Here is a 22,011-nt window from a genome sequence, read left to right as displayed (position 1 = left end):
GGTCGCTCCGGGATGATGTAAAAAGACTGCGTCTAGTTTAGAGCGGAACTTTGAGGTCCCACCCTTTCCATGTGACTGACAAGCACATGCACCAATCAGATGCAGCTATAGCTTTACGCCGCGGACTGGGAGCTGGTAATTAATTGCCCACCTGCCAAGGCAAGGATGGACACACTCTTTGGGGATGGTGATTGCAATCGTGGTCCGTTGAGTGCATCGTGAAGTCTTTCTTGACTCTTACATGTTGCTTATGAGTGTTGGTAAGAGGAAACTTACAGTTAAATGGCAGAATTTTAGTCCCAAATTATAAATTGAAATTTTAACATGGCGCTGTGGAGTGGTCGGGGGAAAGATCGCTGGTCAGGGATGCAGTGGTGCCCCACACGTATTTCTAAACATTGAAAAACTCTTTCACACAGAATTGGCGTATTTTGAGAGAACGTTTTCATCACTACAAGATTTTTAAAAACTTACACAAATTAACGTCACTACTTTTTCGAGTGAGAGGAGGATGTAAAAACAATGCTCTATTATGCCTCATTCACTATCAAGGGAATGATAGTTTAAATCTGCGAAGTAATTATGTAAAGTTTTAAAACGTGCATCAGTTGCTATTCTCTGGCTGTTATGATAGAGATGTTCACCCTAAAACTTTCAAAGAAGTGAAACACTGTCAAGATAATTCCAACAGGATTTCAACCCAAATAATTGCATGCAATACAATCTTTGATAGTAGAAGGAAGACAAATCCGAACTGAAATTTGACAAAGTATTATTTATTGGGTAGCTTTATTAAAAGATATTTGAAGGACTTTGTATCCCATAATCAGTCTAACATATTATTTAAATTTAGTTGTCCAATTGAAAAAAACAAGTTTTAGAAGAAGTTCTAGTGGTCAGCTGTATTCAAAAACAGTTAAAAATAAACATTAACAGTTTAGAGATAAGGGACGAGGCATTTAAAATTCTTAATTCTAATAGTCTAATGAATTTACAGTAGAGGAAGCAAAGGTGGAAACTTGCACAATGTGTAGTCTTCAGTTTTAGAGTATGGTGAATGAAAGGGGAGGAATAAGGCATCGGGGAACTGGGATAAGGGCAGGAGGGATAAAAGAACTCCCTTGACCTGTCTCTAGGGAGCCTCTTAATTAGGCTTTCATTTCTAAAGATCTCTGGGCTTGACAGGATCTTGAGAAATCTTGTCTGTTCCCTTGTTCGTAGTGAGATAGACAGTTTATTATCCAGCCTGTGTCTAGAGACATCCAGAAAAAGATTTCACAAGACTATCTAATCCCAAATTGAGCAACCTTATATCATTCAAGCCACCCATCCCCATATCTAACCTAAAGTCATGGTTCCTTGCACAGTTAGTATATTTTCTTTGCCTCTGCTTCCCTTTAGTTAGGGAGAATAATTGTCATGGGTTAACAAGAAGTTTTTGTTTTTATAACAAATTAGCAACCAGTTTCAGATTTGTTTTCGTCTAGGTGTAAAGTTTTGTGGGTTTCCTCTTCCCTAATATTCAGCACACTGTATGAAATCCATTTGAGAACACGTTTTGTAAATTACAAGAATACTTTCTTTAATAAATAAGGTACTGCTCATTCTTTTCTTTGCCATCACTGAGTTTGAAATTTCAAGTTTTACTTCCTTTAACTCCTAATATAGAATTAATTGATGGCTATTTGACTTCTACACAGGTTTATCCCGATATCCAAAAGTGGAATGTGACACCTTTCATAAGCCGAAGTAGTATGAAAAAAAAAAAAAAAAAAGCAAAGACGCAATTAACATTAATTTATTTGGATTTTTTTTTTGAGGCGAAAAATAACCAACTAAATCATACTACACATGCTTAATTACATCCAGTTTTATACTAAGCAAAACGCCCTTACTAGCTCTCTTAGGTTTTCTGATACCTTAGGACATATCTTGCTAACAGATGCACAAAATAATTGTTTTGCTATCCAGATCCACTTATATCTTAGTATTAATAATACTTAGTATAGATAATACTTGAATTTTAATTCTTTTGTGCATATTTCTTCTTTCCAGGGACCTTTTTTACTCCTTCCTGATGCCCATTACCTTCATTTTGGAAAACATTTTTAAATTTCTTGTTTATTTTAAACAAGAGTTTGTAAGATGAAAAGATGTGGATTTCCTTGGACTAACGTTACATAGAAATATGTAGATAATAATGTATAATAATATATGATGAAAGCTATGAAGTTTAGAAAGAGAATAAAGGAAATAATTCGCCCTTTATAGAAGGCTAATTACAGTTTATAAAATGGGCTGCTGAAAAATCTGCTGCTTGGCAGAAATGATTCAAAGTGTTGGTCTTGGCATTAGCAGCAGAATTAAAAATACTGTCTTGCAAGTTTATGCTAAGAATCAATTGGGAGGATAGAAACGGTCATTGAAATCTAGGCTATGTACTTTATCAATAAAAATGTCCTTTATGAAGAGCTTTAAAGGCACAACTCTATTAAATAATCCAGTGCCCAGAAAAATGTCTGAGATATTATATGTGCTCAAAAGATGTTTGTTTAATGTATGGTAATACAATTTTTTCCTAATGCAGAAAATTTGCCTTCTCTGGCTCCCTATTGCCCATTGGATAAGTCCAATTTCCTTAATATGGCAACTAAGGCTCTTCTCATGACTGGCCTTTACCTAAATTCCCAGCCTCATTTTTTTCCACAAACCATCTGGTGCTTAATGCTCCTGAAACTGTTTTTATTTCTTCAAAGCTTTACTATTTTTTGCCTCCATGTTTTTATTTATGCCCCTGCCTTTTGTCCGCTTGGGAACTCCTGTTCCTCCTTCAAACTCCAGCTCAAAAATCCCTGGGAAGTCTTGCCTCATATTCCTTCTCATCATGATCATATCTTCTTTACTAAATGACTCCTACAACTCATGTATACTTCCATTATTGTACTTATCACATTGATACTGAAATTATTTGACTGGGAATCTGTCTCCCTATTGAACTGTGAGCATTTATGTGTATCATATTTGTGTACTTAAGGCTTCGCAGGGTTCCTGGCAGAGTAATTGCTCAGTATATGCTTGTTGAGCTGAACTTATTTGCCTATCTTAGATGAACAGATTTGTAAAATGGAAAAAAAAGAAAGAAAGAAAAAAAGAAAGAAAGAATCAAACAAACAAACAAACAAGTTTCTACTCTTGAGAGGGAAATTGTAACACATAGTAAGAATGCTATAAACAAATTTATTTCAAATAATGAAGCATGTCTATTTATCTTCTTCTGGAATAACAAATTCAAAGTGCGCAAATTTTTCTTAATGAATGAATATAGCTAGCCTCCATAACCATTCTCATGAATGATATGCATGCAAATTAGTTATACTTACTATATGCCAGCCACTCTGATCAGCATTGGAGGTACAAAGATGAAGCAGACAAGGTCTCTATCTCTAAGAGCTCCAATTCTAGTGGGCTAGACATGTATGTAAACAAATAACTATGATGTAATGTGACATATTAGAGACATGTATAAAGTAATAGAACTAATTAGTTCCTTTGAGGAGGTATTTGTGTTCAGTATTAGGAAAAAGCTCTAAACACTTGATGTAAAACATGGCTTGAGGCTCAGATGATGAGTACAGATTCTCAGTTTAGATGAAACATGAGCGGCAATGTGATTGATGTGTTTAGGGAGGATACATTCAATAGAGAAGTATGGCTAAGCCAGCATTTCCAAAGTTTGTTGTGCTGAATACTAGTCCTATAAGATGCTTCTTTCAACAAAAATTTCCATGATTAAGTAAGTTGGAGTAATATTGACTAATTGTATTGCCATGTCATGCACAACATTCCACTTTCTGTTAGCAAGGCGCTCAGCACTACAGTCAAGTCCAAGGACACAACTAAACCAATCTCAAAATTCCAACTTTGAGGATTTGTTTACTGGGACTCTGTACCAGTTTCCAAATCCGTCAAGGTTTATTCAGGAGACAGAAACCATACCTGTTATTTTAACAGAGAAAATTTTAATACAAATTATTAATTAGGATAAGTTGTTAACTGAAAAAATAGCAAGGAACAGTAATATATCACAGAAATAGCAAATTCAGGAAGCGGCTAACCCCTCTAGGGCTGGGGGAACAAAGGGAAGAGTTTGGAATTATTAAAATTTAGGACCTTTGAAGAACATCTCTGTGGAGTCCCTCAGAAAACGGGGTGCTGTTCAGTTGGGATTGGTGTCTTTAAGGGGGGCATGATGAGGCTGATTAACAGGTATTTAAAATTGCAGATAGAGTATACGAGCACTACAGGACAACACCACGCAGTCTAACATACGTGTAATTGGAATCCCTAAAAGGGAACAGAGAGGGTTTGGGGCAGAAGAAACATTTCAAGAGATAAGGACAGAGACATTTCCAACAATAATGAAAGCATCAAACCACAGATCCAAGAAACCCAGGCAACTCCAATAACAAATTACCCCAAAATTTAGTGGCTTAAATCAACAAACATTTCTTCATGGTCCTATCACCCACTGTGGAGGAAGACAGAAGCCACTCTGCCTTAGTCTCTCAAGTCACATTGTCACTTCCATCTGATTCTGTTTGTTAGTAGCAAGTTACTGTGTCTGGCCCACACTCAAGGAAAGGAAAATTAGTTTCCACATCTCCCTTTCAAATGTGAAGGAGAAATAAAGATGTTTTTAAGTAACCAAAATGAAGATAATTCATTACCAGCAAACCTGCACTATAAGAAATATTAAAGGAAGTTTTTCGGGCAAAAGGACTGTGATACCAGAAAGAACTGTATATCTACACAGTGAAATGAAGATCTTAAGAAACGGTTAAAATAAAGTGATATATAGAAAACATGTTTTCTTTATTTGTCCTAAAGATATTACCTGTTCAAGCAAAAATAGTGGCAAATTTTGGGGTTTATAGCATATACAAAAAATTGAATGTGTGACAACAATCGCCTAAAAATTGGGAGGGAGAATTGTAAGCATATAGTTATACTGTATACTTGAACATGAAGCAATATAATATTATTTGAAGATAGATGGTGATAAATTAAAGATGAAAATTATAAGCCCTAAGGAAACTACTAAAACATTTTTAAAAGAAATATGAATAATAAGCTAATAATGGAGATATGAAGGAATCATAACAATAATTCAAAGGTGTCAGAAAAAGAAGAGAGAAACAAAGACAGGGCAAATAGAAAATAACTATCAAGGTAATAGATTTTAATCAACCATATCAATAATTACATTAAAGGTGAATGATCTAAACACAGCTTGACAGATTGATTACAAATTAAGATCTATCTATATGCTGACTAAAGGAACCCATTTTAAATATAAAGATGAAGATAAAAAACGATGGAAAAATATACTATACAAATACCAATAAAAATAAAGCCAGAGTGACTATTTTAATACGAGACAATGTAAATATCATAAGAGAAGTTTGTAATGTTAAAAAGGTCAATTCACTTAGGAGACATAACAATGCTGTTTGTGCACCAAAAACAGATCTTCAAAATATTCGAAGCAAAACTAATACAACTGAAAAAAAGATACAAATTTACAATTTGGAGACCTCAACACCCTTCTCTCAGCAGTTGGTAGAAGAAGTAGAAAAACTATGTGAACTATTAATTTTAGTAGAAGATAGACTAACTAAAGAAAATGGCTCATCCAAGGGAATAAAGGCACATTTTTCATTTCTTCTTGTATTTTTTATAGTTATTAATCACCCTTATTTATTTTTTAAATGCTTACCTTATATTAAAAATACATTTTCTTTGGAAAATCATATAAATCAAGCTTTACAAATTAAGTCCCACTTTACCTGACTTATATTTTAATTTCAGAGGTAGTTTTGTCTTCATTTCCAATTCATTTTCACAAGTCAGTGGTTCTTAATATTTAATGTTTAAGTTTCCCAATAAATGTACAAAATCTATATGAAGAAAACTGTAAAATACCTCTGAGACACTCAAAGTAGACTTGAACAAATTGAAAGACCTTCCACATTCTTGGCTAAGAATTAAATATCATGAAGTTGACAGTTGTAACCATATTAGTGTATAAAGTTAGTGCAATTTCAATAAAAATATCAACAAATATTGTTTCTGGAACTGGAAAGTTCATTTTAAAGTTAATACAGAAAAATAAACAAGAATAGTTAAGAAAATCTACATGTTATATCCTCCCACACAAAATGGTTATTTAGCTGTGTATAATTCTTTTAAAGAAACCAAAGAATGAAAAAAATGTATTTTTTTGTTAACCCACATATTCGTCATTTCTGGTGCTTTTCATTTCTTTGTGTGGAATTTCCATCTGGTATCATTTCCCCTTTGCTTGAAGAGCTTTTTTAAACTTTTCCTGTAGTGAAGCTCTGTTGGCAATGACTTCCCTTTGTTTTTTGTTTTTCTGAAAAATTATTTTGCTTTCCATTTTAATATATTTTCTGGGCAAAGAAAACTGCAGTCTTTTTCTCTCAGTACTTTAGAGATGTGTCTCCATTATCTTTTGGCTTGCATTGTGTCTCAAGAAGTCTGCTGTAATTCCTATCTTTGGTCCTCTATGCGTCTTTTTTCCTCTAGCTGCTTTTAACATTTTTCTTTTTATTGTTTTCAGCCATTTTGATTATGTTGTGCCTTGGCATAATTTTCTTATTTTTATTCCACTTGGGGCACATTGAGCTTCCTGGATTGGGTTTGTACTTCTCATAAATTTTGGAAAGTTTTAACTTTCATTCAAATATTTTTTTCTATCACCTCCTCTCTTTACCTTTGGGCACTCCAATTACACATATGTTAAGTAAGCTACTTGATAGTGTCTCAGATGTTTAGTCATTTTTTTTCCATTCTTTTTTCTCTCGGTTCTTCATTTTGGATAGTTTCTGTTGCTATGTCTTCAAGTTCACTGGCTTTGTCTTCTGAAGTGTTTAATTTGTTCTAATTCTCATCCAGTGCATTTTTTATTTCTTATATTGTAAGAACTCTAGAAGTTCCATTTGAATCTTGATTATATCCTCCATATCCTCATCATGGTCATGATTCCTCGTGTTTTCTTGAACATACATAGCATATTTATATTAACTATTTTAATATCTTTGTTAGTCACAAAATCTTTTATTTCTGGGTCTGTTTCTACTGAATGATTTTTCTTACAATCACATTTTTTATGAGTCATATTTTCCTAACTTTTTGGATTGCCAGATATTGTAAATTTTACAATATTTGTTTCTGAATTTTGAAGCATTAATTTAAATAGGATTTTATTTTGATATGCAATTAAGTTACATATAATCAGTTATATGCTTTTGAGGCTTATTTTTAAGCTTTGTCTTGGCATTTCCAGAGCAATCTTAGGTCAGGGCTAATTTAGCCCCACAACTAAAGTGATACCCATTCTGAGTGTTCTATGTAATGCCCCTTGCATTGCAAGAGCTTTCTATGGTTGTTGGTGAGAACACAATTTTCATCTCTGTGTGAGCACTGGGAATTGTTCTGCCTATTACTTTCCAGGCTTGGATAGTTTCCTCTCACACATACCTAGATTGGTACTCAACCACAGACTTGGGAGGACCCTGCTGCAAATCTTCAGAACTTGTTTTTTCTGCAGAACTCCCTTTTCTCTAGTACTCTGTCCCATAAACTCTAGCTGCATTGGCTTCTCAAACTCTGATTCACTGTCTCCTCAATCCAGTGAGACGACTAGGTTTATTTGCATTCTGTCTCTCTGAGTTGCAGACTGGAAACTGTCTATAGGCAATAAACTGGTGCAATTGTAGGGTTAAACTTATTTTGTTCTTTTTCTCAGGGATCACAGTCCTATGCTTCCTGTTATCCAATGTCTGAAAACAGTTGCCCTTTTTTTCTGTTTTTGCTTTTTTCCCCTAGTTGTTTAAGTGGAAGGATAAATCTGGACCCTGTTACTTCATCTTGCTCAGAGGTAGAGGTCTATCACTGCTTTTATTAGGCCTTTTGATTCCCTTATGGGTCATGCATTGATTTTAACACTACCACAGGTAACATCCTCCAGATTTGAGAAAGCCAAATTTGTGCTTAGCCAGCAGGAAAGCCAAACTTGTGTTATACCAGCAGGGCTACATTTTCATAAGGGTAGGGAAAGTGAGTTGGGCAAGGCACAGACAGTTTCCAGGTGTCCTTCACAATGGCTCTACCTCTTAATTTTCTACTATTCTGAAAAGTTTACCTCCTGACTTTGATTTAACACCATTTAAATGAGTGGTTCTGATACCAAATTTGCTTCAAGAGCTACAATTACAAGTTCACTTCTCTAAACATCTTAAAGCAAAGATCTGTGGGTGTTAAGCTTTCTATATTCTTTTATGTCTGAAAAGATTTTGTCATCACTCTTGTGTAATAGTTGGACTTGTCAAAGATTTCAAGGTTCAGGTTTTGTTATTTTATCTCAATAACTTGGAAGTTTTTTGTTTTGTTTTGTTTTGTTTTCTAGTGTTACTGATGAAAAATTTAATGACAACATTTTTCTCATTCCTTAACGTAGTACGTGTTTTCTCTACAGAAGCTTGATGATTTACTTTACTTTTCACAAGTTTCCTCATGAGCTTAGATGTGAGGTTTTTAAAAATTAATTTTGATTAGCATTTGATCAGTGTTTAAAATCTGAAGATAAGTCTTTTTAAAAATTTTCTGCCAAATTGTTAAGATATTGCCCACCCACCATTCTCTTTATTCCTTCCTCCTGAAAATATGTATCCTAAATGTCCCTTAACGTTTCTTTCATATTTTGTCATTTTATATCCCGGTGCTGGGAGCGTTTCTCAGTTCCATCTTCCTGCTCATGAATTTGCTTTTCATCTGTGTTTTCTCTGATATCTTGCCTATCTTCTGAGTTCTTTATTTTAAATATAGTTTTTTTTATTTCTAAGATGTTTAATTGGTTTTTTTCTTAACTGTTAGGATAATGTGTATGTTTTATCACCTATTTTTGTTTGCTTGTTGATTTCCTCCTTTATCTCTTTGAAAATATTACATGTAACCCAGACTTCTATATTCTGTCAAACATGTGCTGGCCAATATCTCCCTTGGATTGTATGGGGATGATTCCACCTACTTCATAGAGTTGTGAATATGAAATTACATTTAAAAAGTCTTTTTTCTCAGAAGAGTGATTAAACATACAATAAGCCTACCATTCTTTTTAACCACATTTCTCAAGTTATTTGATTATATTCCTTTCTTTGATTCTTATTGATATTCCCATCCTTACCTCTTCTATTTTCAGCCATCTATTACTTTAAAATGCAAGAAATGAAAAGTGAACCTACAAGGTCTGACAACTAGGTCCGTGAACCTTGTTGCAACGATGTTACTAATGTTTTCTGATATCACAGGGATTATTCATTATGAATTTGTACTAACAGGACAACACAGTTAACCAAGTTTACTATTTGGAAATGCTGAAAAGGCTGCGTTAAAAAGACGACCTGAACTTGTCACCAATAATTCATGGCTCTTGCATCACGACAATGCACAAGCTCACAGGACACTGTCTGTGAGGGAATTATTAGCCAGTAAACAAATAACTGTGTTGGAACACCTTCCCTATTCACCTGATCTGGCCCTCAATCACTTTTTTCTTTACCCAAAGATAAAGGAAATATTGAAAGGAAGACATTTTGATGACATTCAGGACATCAAGGGTAATACAATGACAGCTCTGATGGCCATTCCAGAAATAGTTCCAAAATTGCTTTGAAGTATGAACTAGACACTGGAATCAGTGCATGGCTTCCCAAAGGGAGTACTTTGAAGGTGACTGTAGTGATATTCAGCAATGAGGTAGTAGAACTTTTTCAAAGATGAGTTCATGAACTCAATTTTCCTATCTTGTATCATTCATTCCTTTTCGCAATTGTTTTCCTCTCCCATTTTTAATGGTTTCTAACTAGAGATTATACAACATCCTCCCAGATCAGAAGGGGGTCTCTTGGTGTATCTCCCTGTTGACTAGCAGCAGTTTTTCTTATACTCTACATTTATTTAAGGGAAGTCTAAACCTATATCCTGTGTTAATAAACTGGCTCATTACACCTAGTTGTTCAGGTGATTACTCTTCATCTCTTTTCTCAATTATGCAATACCTTTATTGAGTTAATGCAGCTAAAATGCTAGCATGCTGTCCCACGCACCTAGTGAGTTTGAGAACTCACTCAGTAAAGTTGTTTGCTACTATTATTATTACTATCTTTATCTTTTTGAGAAGAGAATGATAAAGTTGATGATATTCTTTAAATATCTCATTATACTACGATAGCAACTACGTACATGTTTTCTTTCTTCACCGGAAAACATAATAAGAGAGAACGCAAACTGATTTGAGGGCTTCTATGTTTAAAATTTAAGAGAGATGCAAGGAAAACGTTGTATAGATTTTTAAGGACTGTAAAAATAAGATTTTCTCAAAAGTAATTAGAGTGCCTATATAAAATAAAATCCCTTCTGATCCTGTGCCTTCTTCTAGTATTTCATAAATGTAGTCTTTTAATCTATCCGAAGAAAGGATTCTGAAATACACACAAAAACGTTTTGAACATGAAGATATCTAAAATGTCTTTCTATTTATACATGTTAAAACCATAAGTATCTTATGTTGTTATTCAAATAATATTTAAAGTGGGAAAATGCTTGTTCTAATATTAGAAGAAAAAAATGGGATAATAAAATGTATGTGGAGTGTTAATTCAAATACTGGAATAGATTAATAGCAAAAAGACTGAAAGGAAATTCAGCAAAATATTAACTGTGATTGGTTTAGAGTGATCTTTGTATGTTTTCCTGTATTTTAATTTTCTGCAGTGACCATGAATTGCTTGAATAATCAAGGAAATAGAAAAAAATCCATGGGCTAATATTAGCTGCATGACTTAACGTACAAGTTGTTCAAATAAATTGTGATAGATCACGTGAAATCATGTTGTAAACTATAAACTGAAGTAGCAAGACAAATTATTGTTATTATCAATAACTGAAGGGTCATAGAATTCATCTTTTGAACTCTCAGATGGAGAGCTCTCTTTTCGGCCCATTTCATCTAATTTATTTTTGTCACTACAAATGGGGTTCCAAAACACTTGGAAAATCTCCCTGAAGATAATAAACTGTATTATCTATTTTGTTATTACTTTAAGTTATTACAGTGATGATAATAAACAAAACGCTTCAAGCTGGGTTTACCTTCTGTCCTTACACCCAGGCAGCAGCAACATCTGTCTCAGAAATCAATTAAACAAGCAAACAAATAAATAAATAAATATTGGAATTTAAAATACAGTTTTACAAACAACTTTTTCCAAAAGGTGAGTTATATCATGGGCCAAAAAAAACCAAAAAAAACAACAACCGCAATTTACATGAACAAATGTATGCCTATTAAGCAACACATTAACTGCAAGTGATTTCATATGTAGATTACCTGTAATTTGAATGCAATTTTCTAAATTTTTTTAATGTGAGTAGTTCCAAAAGTTCTTTGGTGTTTAATAACATGTGCTATTATTAAGACAGTTGTTAAAGTGCAGGTATTTTGTTCAGTGCATGACCCTTTCAAGATACTGCCGAAGAGAATGCTGTTACTTACAATTGACGATAACTATTTCTGGACTTCCTGGCTTCCTCCTCTGACACTTTGGAAGGCAATGGAGATCCAGCCATGAACAGGCCAGGTACAGACCCATCCTTGGGTTGTATGGAGTCTAACCACACAAGTAGTGAACCCCGTCCTATCCTGAGACATTTGGAGTTCCCAAAGGAAAAGATATTCTACATGCTTAAAGAGCTTTAGAGTTCTTATCCTCTTCAATGGTGTTTTCCTGACAACTACATAACAGCTCCTATTGACCATTTAACCTGGGTTCCTAAAGAGAGGAATTGAGAACAACCAGAGTCTGTCAGCTTCTTTCCATCTAAGACTAGGAACCCATCTAAACTGAGGAAAATCCAAGTGTCAGAAAATTGATTTAAAATAAAAGATACTAATTCTGCCATAGAGTTTTAGAATTGTGATATATTCAATTATATCATTTTTGAATAAGCTAATGCTGTTTGCCATATTTTCTTGTAGTCATTTCAAATAGGTAGATACAAGGGCTGTGCAAATTCTGACTAGATGAGCAGCATAAGTGAACATGGTAGTAGCTCAATCAGTGGAGACTATTCTTTAACTTGTGTAGATTTAATGTCCTCTGAAAGGGTCTTCCATTTATTCAAAAAAAGAATTTATAGATTTTATGGGATTTTCAAATCTCACATTAGAAAAATAACTATATTTAATATTAATTTTATAACATTGTATTTAACCTTTGTATAGTTTTATGAAAATTTGTGATAGGAGTTTATCATTAGAGGACTCTTCTGTGAATATTCTGATATAAATGAAACAATTCTAAAACAGGTTTATTAATGACACAACTATTTCACAAGTCATGTTGGAATGCGATTTTAGAAAAGGACATGAATATACTAATTCATTTTTTATGGGTTTAAGAATATGGGGGAAATATGAAACACCACATTATTTGGGGGAGAGATGGCTTACCTTTAGTAAAATGAGAAACTCCATTTTACATTTATTAAATCCCTACCTCTCTGCCATGCCAATCCTCACCGTCAATCATAACCCTACCCTTATGTGTTTCCCTGATCCTTTTCCTGTACTATAGAGAACTTTGTTAAAATAGTATTCTTGGAGAAAGTCATACCACTATGTGTACTGTGGCCTACTGCGAAATCAATCTATCCTACTCCACCTGGGTTCTCATTCCTGCTTGACAGTCTTGCTATTGATCTCCCATTTATTCCCTAACACACTTCCCTTCACAGGTACTTCAGGTCTCTCTGCTTACACATCTAATTCACTACTTACCCTTTCCATTCTCACCAGATAATAATCATCCTACTTTACTGAGAAATTCAGATAACTAGTTGTGCTTTCTCATTTTTCCTTTTCTCTACCTTAAAGCAGCAAACTTTTGTTAAGTATCAACCATGTGCCAGGCACCATGCTTGTGTCAAAAGTGATAGAGCTGATTGAGCTTTGCATGCACCACATCTAGTACAATCCCTGGCACACAGTGGGTGCTCAATAAATGTTGAAATGAATGTATGTATTCACGAAAAGATAGGTCTGGAGGCTGAGATACTTTAGAGAGAGAAGGGAGAAAGCATGGAAACACACACAATAGATTTTGTGACCTTAGATGTTCTTTTTTAGTAAAGAGGATTGGTCCTATCGCTAAGGAAGAGGTACTTTTTATTTCCAAGGCTAAACTCATAGCATTCCTTTCTGCTTCCTCTGTGAATTTGATTTGATTCTCTCCAAGGAGGGAAACTTCACTACAACTACGCTCCCCTCAAAGAAAACCCATCATCACCATCAACAACTAAAATTCTGACTCTGCCGACTATAAACATCCTATTTTTATACTTCCCTTTTGCATAAGTGGTCTGCAAATTACTACAGTATACTCATTTCTTTGGTACCCATGTTGCCCCCCTCCCCTTGCATTCATTTTGTCTGTTTTATTACTCTCACCTACACCAACTGAAATCTTACCTATTTCTTAAGACTCAGCTTAAGAGTCACCTATCCCACCAAGCCTTCTCTGGCCCATGTAACTGGAAGCTTCCATGAGAGAGCCAGCATAGTCTGTGCTGCTCCTATGACATACAGCCTAATCTGCCTTCTATGCAATGCCATGGATTTCATTTTCATAACACAATCACGGTTCAATAAATATTGGTTAAACGAGCATTGATAAATTAAATATCTTAAATGGGGATGGCAAAAAAAAAGCTAAAGTTATCTTTTTACAAAATGAACTTTTTTCTATAATCACTCTAATGAACAATTCATTTCAAATGCTATTTCTGTTCATGTCTTGCTACTAGAATGAATGAAATTATCAGCAACTTGGCTAGCTTTTGTCTTTAGCTAGGAGGATATTATTAGAAATGGTGATATTAGTGATGATAATATAACCTTAGTTCCCTCCCTCTATTGTGGGAGGATACTAATGCCTTAATATTACATGTGTTATTAAAGTCTCAGTTTTTCCAATGAAATTTCAAGGGAATTGCAGGTCACTTCAGAAAGACTGGTTTCTGAACCAATTCCAAAGTGGATTACTTAAGACTACAAATGGGGATTTCTGGTTTGCTTTCAAATGGTTCTGATAGTCTTCATTTTGTCATGTTTTGCAGATGGTACTGGTTATCACTGTACTTTATCAAATAGCATCCCCATCCAACTGAGAATGAAGAGGTTCTTGGATAAAGAACTTGCAAAAATCAGGTACAATAATAAAGTCATGAATGGTTCTTGGAATTTGCTTAAATGAAATGCTGCATCTAAGTGCAACGTAAGTGCAAATCTTAGCCATATAAGATCATTATCATAAAGTAATCATCACAATTAAAAAAACTCTAATTGAATCATTATTCTTTCCAAAAGATCAGAATTCTAAGAATACTTCTCAGAAGCTCTCAAACTTAATATGGAGCAGGAAATATTGCAATGAGTCCTCAAGAGTGACAAATAAAAAACAGTTGTGCTGTTCTTTCATTATGCTTTTTAATCATTTCATTATTCATAACTGTATAATACTTATGTGTGGTGAATAATGTAGTCATAGGGGAATGTATCTGTCAGCATATTGGTATATAAAAATGAATAAAAATAAAAACAAAATAAGCATACTCAGTAGGTTCTCATATTTGCAACTTTAGATATATAGTATTTTTTAAACAAATACTGGTATAAGAAAAATAAATTTTAAAACTGTATATTTATGCCATAACTATATAAAATAATAAATAAAGTTTTAAATAATGTATATTTACGCCATAAGTAGGTAAAAGCTTAAGTAGATTAGTAAAGTCAGATCTCTGATTTCTTATTCTGACTCCCTGGAAAATACCAACAGCAAAATGATACCCAAAATATGCATATCATTTAGCAGCTTCACCTACAAGGACACCAATGATATTTTAATATTCAATTAGAAATTAAATTTAATATTCAATTAGAAATTAAATTTCTAATTGAATATTCAATTCGAAATATTATACATAATATTTCTAATTGAACAATAAAATATCATATATATAAATATATATATCATATATATATAAAGGTATCATATATATATGAAAGTTATGGAAATTTACCCCTAAACTTAGCGGTGGTTAAGATTTTAGTGGAGTTTGTGATCAGTATAATTCCAAAATAATATGCAGACTTTGAAGGTATGATGGATACCAAAGAGGAGAAAGATAAGGAATTGCAAACAGCAAGAAGCTATTTGAAGGATCTATTGAGTTTGATTCTTCACCAAGAAAGGAAATGCCTAACCTTATATACTTCTGGATCATATTTGAAGATGCTTTAATTTAGCCAGTCATTCTGCTTATCAGTCTTCTCTTGATATTCTCTTGATATCTTCATATTCTGAGTCCTATCTTGACCTTAGTAAGCTATTATATCAGGCAGCTAGGACAGGCTATGTTGCAGTAATAAATCTTAGTGTCTTAAAACAAGACAAGTTTGTCTCTTGCTCCTGTTACATGTCCATCTTGAATTGCGGGGGACTCTGCTATCCTCATTTACAGACCCTGGCTGAGGAAGGTGCTCCACCTCCGTTCTTCCACAATTACTGCAGAAAGAAAAAAGTAAAATGGCAAATAGCAAAACTATTAAAGCTTCTCCCTAGAAGTGATGTTTGTCACTTCTGATCACATTAATTGACTAAAGCAAATCAGATGGCCGTGCTAACTTCAGATGGAGTCAAGAACGGCAATCCCCTTATTTGCTCAGGGAGAGGAAAACCAGAAATCTTTAGTGCACTAATGAGTTCCACAGCGACCTAAAAAATATTGGAGATGGCAACTCTTCTAATTCATTGTCTGTTCAAGCCATATTTGAGTATGCGTTTCTTTTCTAGCTGTAGAACTAGAGGGATATCAATGGATGAAAGCTTTCTTCAAAGACTGAATGTGAGAGAATATTATATGGAGCATTAGGATAAACTGTTCTATTCTTCACTCATTTGTTTATGGATTCGTGGTTTTCTATTGCCCCCATGGAGGCTATAATTTGTGATTATAGGTCTGGGCTTCATGAAATAGCTGGAGGATGAGGCAGACTATCATATCATTCAAGTAAATGGTGATAGGCCACATGACAAAGTAACAAGGGCAGATGAAATTAGGTGAAAGGTCAGTGTTGAATAGCGTGAGTTAAGTAAATTTCCTTGAAAAAGGTATACCATTAGATGAACACGAAATATTAGATTTATATTGGTAGAAAGAAGGAAAGAGAGTATTTCTAGTAAAAAGACAAAACAACTAAGAGGCTAGAAATGGGAATGAGCAAGGAAGAAGCAGAGATGAAGTTTGCTCAGCTGGTGTAAAGGGTGAGCTTCGAGGTTGAAGTGGCACATTATGATCACTTTTCTATGAACTTGAACACAAGGCTAAAACACAAGACCTGATGGGCAACAGTGAGAAACTGTGGATTCAACCAAAGCCAGAATAAAAGAGCGTTTTAAGTTGTAGGAGTTTTTAGGATACACTTAAAGAAGAAATTCCTAAGAGATTATGTGTTGCCACAAAAAATCTTGAGAAAGCTGAAGACGGGATTCTTCTTAGACCTTAAGGGGCTTTAATCTGATTGAGGAGATAGACTACGCTTTTGAGCTATAAGTAGTCTTTAGTCAAAACTTTCAAGTATAAATTAGGTCACTGGTGGAAACTCTTTCCCTAGAAATAGTAATGAAAAATAGAACTCTAATTCAACTATCCAAAAAAGTTTTGGTTATTCTATGTGGAGATAAGAGGTTGATTTAACTGTTACAGTGATAAAACACATGCATATATCATAAAATATAAATATGTACATATGCTATCTAACAAAAGAGCATATTGTGTTTTCAAATCATGAATTAATGAAAATTTATTTTGTTCATAGGAAAAGCATGGTCTTTAGAAGGAGACAGATCTGGGTTCAAATCCAATCTCTACAACTTAGAGGAGTAGGGAAGGTTAAACTACTCTATACTCCAGCACCTCAGTTTCCTTATCTGTAAAATGGTGATAATAATTGTATCTACCTCAGAGAGTTGTTCTGAAGATTAAACAATAAAACATATATAAAGTACCTAGCATATCATAGACATGGTAGCAATAATGGCAATGATTATATATATAAGCAATTACTAAATATTATCAAATTGAACCAAATTTAAGAAATGGTTCCTGTCTTTATATTTGTAGGGATTATAAATTAATAAATCCTAATTTACTAAAGTTTTATTAACTAAAGTAAGCCTCAAGTTTTGTTTTTATTCTAAAAATAATAAAATAAGTAATAAAGAAGAAAACATTTAAGTCAGAGAATGCAGTGTTATCCTTCTAAAGTGTTCATGACCCTTGATTGGTTTTGTTCCACTTAGCAGATGTTCTCTCTTCCCACTCCAAGTGCCAAAACTTTCAGGAGTGACTACTTCCCAAAACTCTTTGTGGTAAACAATGCAGTTGTATTTTACAGATGAGGAAACTATACAAAATAAGTAGCATTCAAGAAGTTAGTTGAAAAAGTAGAAATTTAACTCATGGCATTTGGTTTATACACTGTGTTGATTTTGTTGTTCTCCAATCACCTGGTCTTATAGAGAAAAAGTTAGTTATGAGTACATCAATCTTCAAATTGTATCTCATGGACCATATTTAGACAATCTAAGGTCCCTGAGGATTTAATCACTTTCCAAAACTGTGTTCCTGGTTCTTTCCTCAGGTCTGCCCCATACTTTGAGTATAAGGGCTCTGAAAGTATGGTAATTTGTAAAACGGAAATGAAGAAATAATATGGAAATTTATATTTAACAACCTTAAAGTAGTAATCATGAAATTTTAGTTTGAAAATATCTAATTAAATTTTAATTTAATTTTTAATTTGAAAATGTCCATGTATATACTAATGGGGCCATTGGCTTCCTGGACTATTGATGTCTGGTATTTCCTCTGACTGGGTAGATCAGTACAATGTTCTTAGTCTAAGCAAATATGAAGAAATGAACAGTGGTAATTATGCTTCTAAAGTGTTTTGGTGGTTCCTCAAGAGATGGTCCAGAGTTCCAGCTCTACTGGAGAATCATTCACCCCATCACCACTTTGATATTATTGATCGCCAATCTTGAAATGGACATCTGCTAAGTGGAACAAGGTGTGTGTGTGTGTGTGTGTGTGTGTAGAAAAAAATCAAAGGTGGCCAAGTAAATTCTTTGTGGCTCAGTTGGACCAGGTAAGTATTTTAGCATTAGTGTATGAAGGGGCTTTGGGGCAAATGCATTTGACAAGCCACTGAGGAAAAAAAAAGACCTTTATTATTAGACATGACTGATGTTATGTCATACAAACAAACAAAATCCACCCCCTGAAAAAATAAAGAGAAAGGGAAAGGAAAAAATTACCACAGCTAAAATCATAGGTTTTGTAAATGTTCTGCTGTTTTATAATTTTTCAGTTGAAACTACAGTTTCCTTTTTCTTCTTTCTACTTTTATACACACAGCCCAGAAGATGGACATTTGGCAAGCCATAATAGACTGCTCCTTTCCCAGGTATCTCGTGCTTGTTTCCTTTATCTGTGAATAGGAAATGGCTTAAAGGCACCTGTGTGACGAAGGTCCCAGGGGCAGCTGCCTGACTAGTGAATGCCTGATTATGTGTTAACACGCTTTGTCAGATATTGGCAGAATCTGTTCTCTTCTTTTGCCTTTTCAGCAAGGGTACCATTGACAGGCTGGCTACCCATTTATAGAAATGTTGTCCATCAAACTGTGAGGAAGGACAATAGTGTTTTTCTGTGACCAGTGACTGTGGGAAACTTTTCTTTGGCTATTCAGGCAATTTTTGTAGCTTGCTCTGAAGAGGAGAGACCGATGAGTGCAAAAAGTACAATTAAGCAAAGCCAGACTTCAATTGAAGGCTCTCGTGTAGTCTGCTGTTCTCATTTTTTTTTTTTTTTTTAATTTAGAGGGGGGAAAAAACCCTATGGGTTTTCACATTTCTGTGTGGCATTCAGCAGGGGGCTATTACAATCCTAAATTTTTTTTTCTAGACCACCTAATTCTAAGTTAAAATTAAATGTAATGAGAGCCACTTGGAGTTCTGAATATTTTAAAGCATAATTCCCACAGAAGGGATTCGACCTAAACTGCAGTGAGCATCAGTTGGCTAATTATAGCTGCATTTTATATTACAGCAGGTGTCAGATGCAGTCATCTCAATAAAGTCCACATAATACTCTGGGAAATAACAAAGACTTTTCTTTGAATGTGGGTACTAATTTCTGCTAGGTGTCATATGAGCCTTGATACTTCTCACTGGCATTAACAAGAGCACTGCAGCACTCAGAAATGCTTTTTGCTTGGGATGAATTGATACTGTAAAGCACTTACCAGTCAGACTTGGCAGATGTCAGTAGTTAATACTAATGTTGCAGAGGTTGGAATATAATGCAAAGAGTCTTATGTAAATACTCTTAGATGATGGGCTGGTTTTGAGAAGGCGCCTGAGCACTGCCCCAACTCACTTAATGAAAGTTAAATAGATAGCAGTGGGATATCTGCATTTACTTTGGCTCCTGCTTTCTTGCAAGTCCTCCAGAAGTGAAGGGCAGATGGTAAGGCAGTAAACTAGGTGAACAAAATACACTGGACTTAGATAAGTAAGGACTTGTTATGCTCACTGTACTCGTACTTTTCGTGAACTTGTTGGGTGATTCAAATTACTAAAGTGATAGAGAGGGCAAAAGCACGCCTGAAGATAATGACTCCTGTGCATATCCAACAGATAAAAAATAAATTTAATTTAGAAAATATGTCTGCAGTTGAAATATATTTGGACAATGGGCTAGGCAAAAGGCATGGCACTTTAAAATCATGACAGTTGTTCTGCACTGCTCCATTCTTCTAGGAGATTTACAGTTTATCCAGCCTATTGTAGTCACATTGGATCATAGCAAATGAGATCAAAATGGAGTACCTATTAAAATCTTATTACAAAATACCAACTGAGGTATGACAAATGTGAACTCTTTACACACATCCCACTCCGGCATCAACACTGTTTATTTTTAAATCTACTTCAGAGCTAACAAAGCAAAGGCAGTTGTCCTTAATTATAATCCCCCAAATCAGCTTTGGGTTCTCATTTTGGCAAGTTACAGTGTATGTACATCTCATAGCAAACCCTGTAGGGTGCTGTCAGCAATTAGGCAGGACTTCAAGGAGTTTTCACATTCATTGAGCATTGATTTAACCCTGACTGAGCACTGGTACGAGCAAAGCACTGTTACGCCCAGCAGTGAAATCTCAGATGAGAAAGAGGACGTGATGTTTGTCTTCAGTGTGCTCACTATCTGTTCACGAAAGTTACGTCCCTCATAGCTCTTTTGAAGATTTCTGTTAATTTTCATTTAGGTCAGATATGTCTGTGGATTTTGATAAAGTCCAGGATTTATTGTGGAATAGTGTGAAAAGTCACAGAGAAGTTACTACAAAGGAACACAGGTAATCTAATAACAATTGCTTGCTTAGAGTACTCAATAATGTTCAAGTGTTTTTAATACTTAAAGACTCAGTGGTGGATAATAATTTTTATTTCTTATTTTTATTACATGAATGATATCTTTATTTATTATAGAAAATTTAGGAAACACATATAAGATACAAAAAACTAATCCATAATTTTACTACCAAGACTCAGATGACATTATTAATATTTTGGTATGTATGGTGTTTATTCTTTCTTCATATATGAGTGTGTGTGTGCGTGTGTGTATTTAGTGTTTAATACATTAAATATATATAAATGTATATTTACATTTTAAATAATGGGATGATACTATTTTGTAACTATCTTTTAAAACAAACCTTATAAGCTTAGAATATCATTTTATAGTTTTATATATTCTTCCACAACATAATTTTTACTGATTACATAACATAGTGCATGGATATGCCATATTTTATTTTTAAATTTACTGTTATTGTACATTTAACTTATTTTCAAATTTTTGTTGCTATAAACCACACTGTAATGAACACTCTAGTAGCTAGATTTTTTTCTAAGTTCATAATAATTTGCTTATTACTGGTAGTGGACATGTTGGCTCTAAGGACATGTGCAATTTTTAGTTAAAGCTACAGATTTTAAGACATTTTTCATAAAGAAGAAATATATCTTTAGTAGGAGATTCTTTAGTGTTTTCCATCTAGATGTGAGATTTTAATTGTTGAAAGATTTTAAATAAAAGTCAAGAGTTTAGTTTAAAATGCTAAACTGTGAATAAAATAAGATTTTTCTGTCTAACTAGGAAATTTATCAGGTATTATTAGTAAACAGGTGGCTTCTGTAGTCATGAGATTTCAATAAAACAGGATCTATCCAATGAACTGCAAACATGCGGTGCCTGGCAGCACACTGTGAATATCCGAGGTACTGTGGCCATTATTTATGTGGAAAGGTATGTATTTAAACATTCCATATGTAAAGAGTTCTGGTGCACATCGAAATATTATGTATGTATGTGTTGATTAGTATTGTGCCATTAATATTTAAATTGAGTGAAAAGGCTATTATTCTTGGACTTCCTCCACTTTAAACCATCCAGTTTCAACTGGCCTTCACTGTGGCTTATACATCCTTTGGTACATCAATACTTACCGTGTTTCACGTAATCATTCTGAGCCTTCTTCATTCTCCCCCAGGCTAATCCAAGAAGATTCTTAAGAACCAGAGAAAGATTAAAGCTGCTAATTTCTATGTTTTGCATTGATAGCAAAATAATGTGTATTTTGATTTAATAGAAAATTAGGGGTAGTGAGAGATTTTGGTAATATTAGGCTTTAACTTCTTTCCAAGTAGAGTACTGCGACTATAATCATTGAACTGAAAG

The 22,011-nt window shown here is 34.1% G+C and overlaps 1 long non-coding RNA gene across 2 annotated transcripts; it reads left to right on the top strand.

Moving 5' to 3' along the window:
* The first annotated feature begins 110 nt into the window (after nt 1–110).
* Nucleotides 111–20,998, top strand: LOC141570628 (uncharacterized). 2 transcript variants are annotated; one of them, XR_012494847.2, is made up of 5 exons: nt 111–260; nt 11,590–11,720; nt 14,257–14,347; nt 18,622–18,670; nt 20,534–20,998. It is a non-coding gene; the product is annotated as an uncharacterized LOC141570628 (long non-coding RNA). The 2 variants fall into 2 exon arrangements; XR_012494846.2 differs by lacking the exon at nt 11,590–11,720.
* Nucleotides 20,999–22,011: the final 1,013 nt, after the last annotated feature.

This window comes from Rhinolophus sinicus, chromosome 3 (assembly GCF_057876585.1).
Source record: "Rhinolophus sinicus isolate RSI-liver-muscle chromosome 3, RSI-T2T, whole genome shotgun sequence".
Taxonomy (NCBI): domain Eukaryota; kingdom Metazoa; phylum Chordata; class Mammalia; order Chiroptera; family Rhinolophidae; genus Rhinolophus; species Rhinolophus sinicus.
The sequence above is the reverse complement of the archived record's forward strand: the minus strand, read 5'-3'. Positions and strand labels throughout refer to the sequence as shown.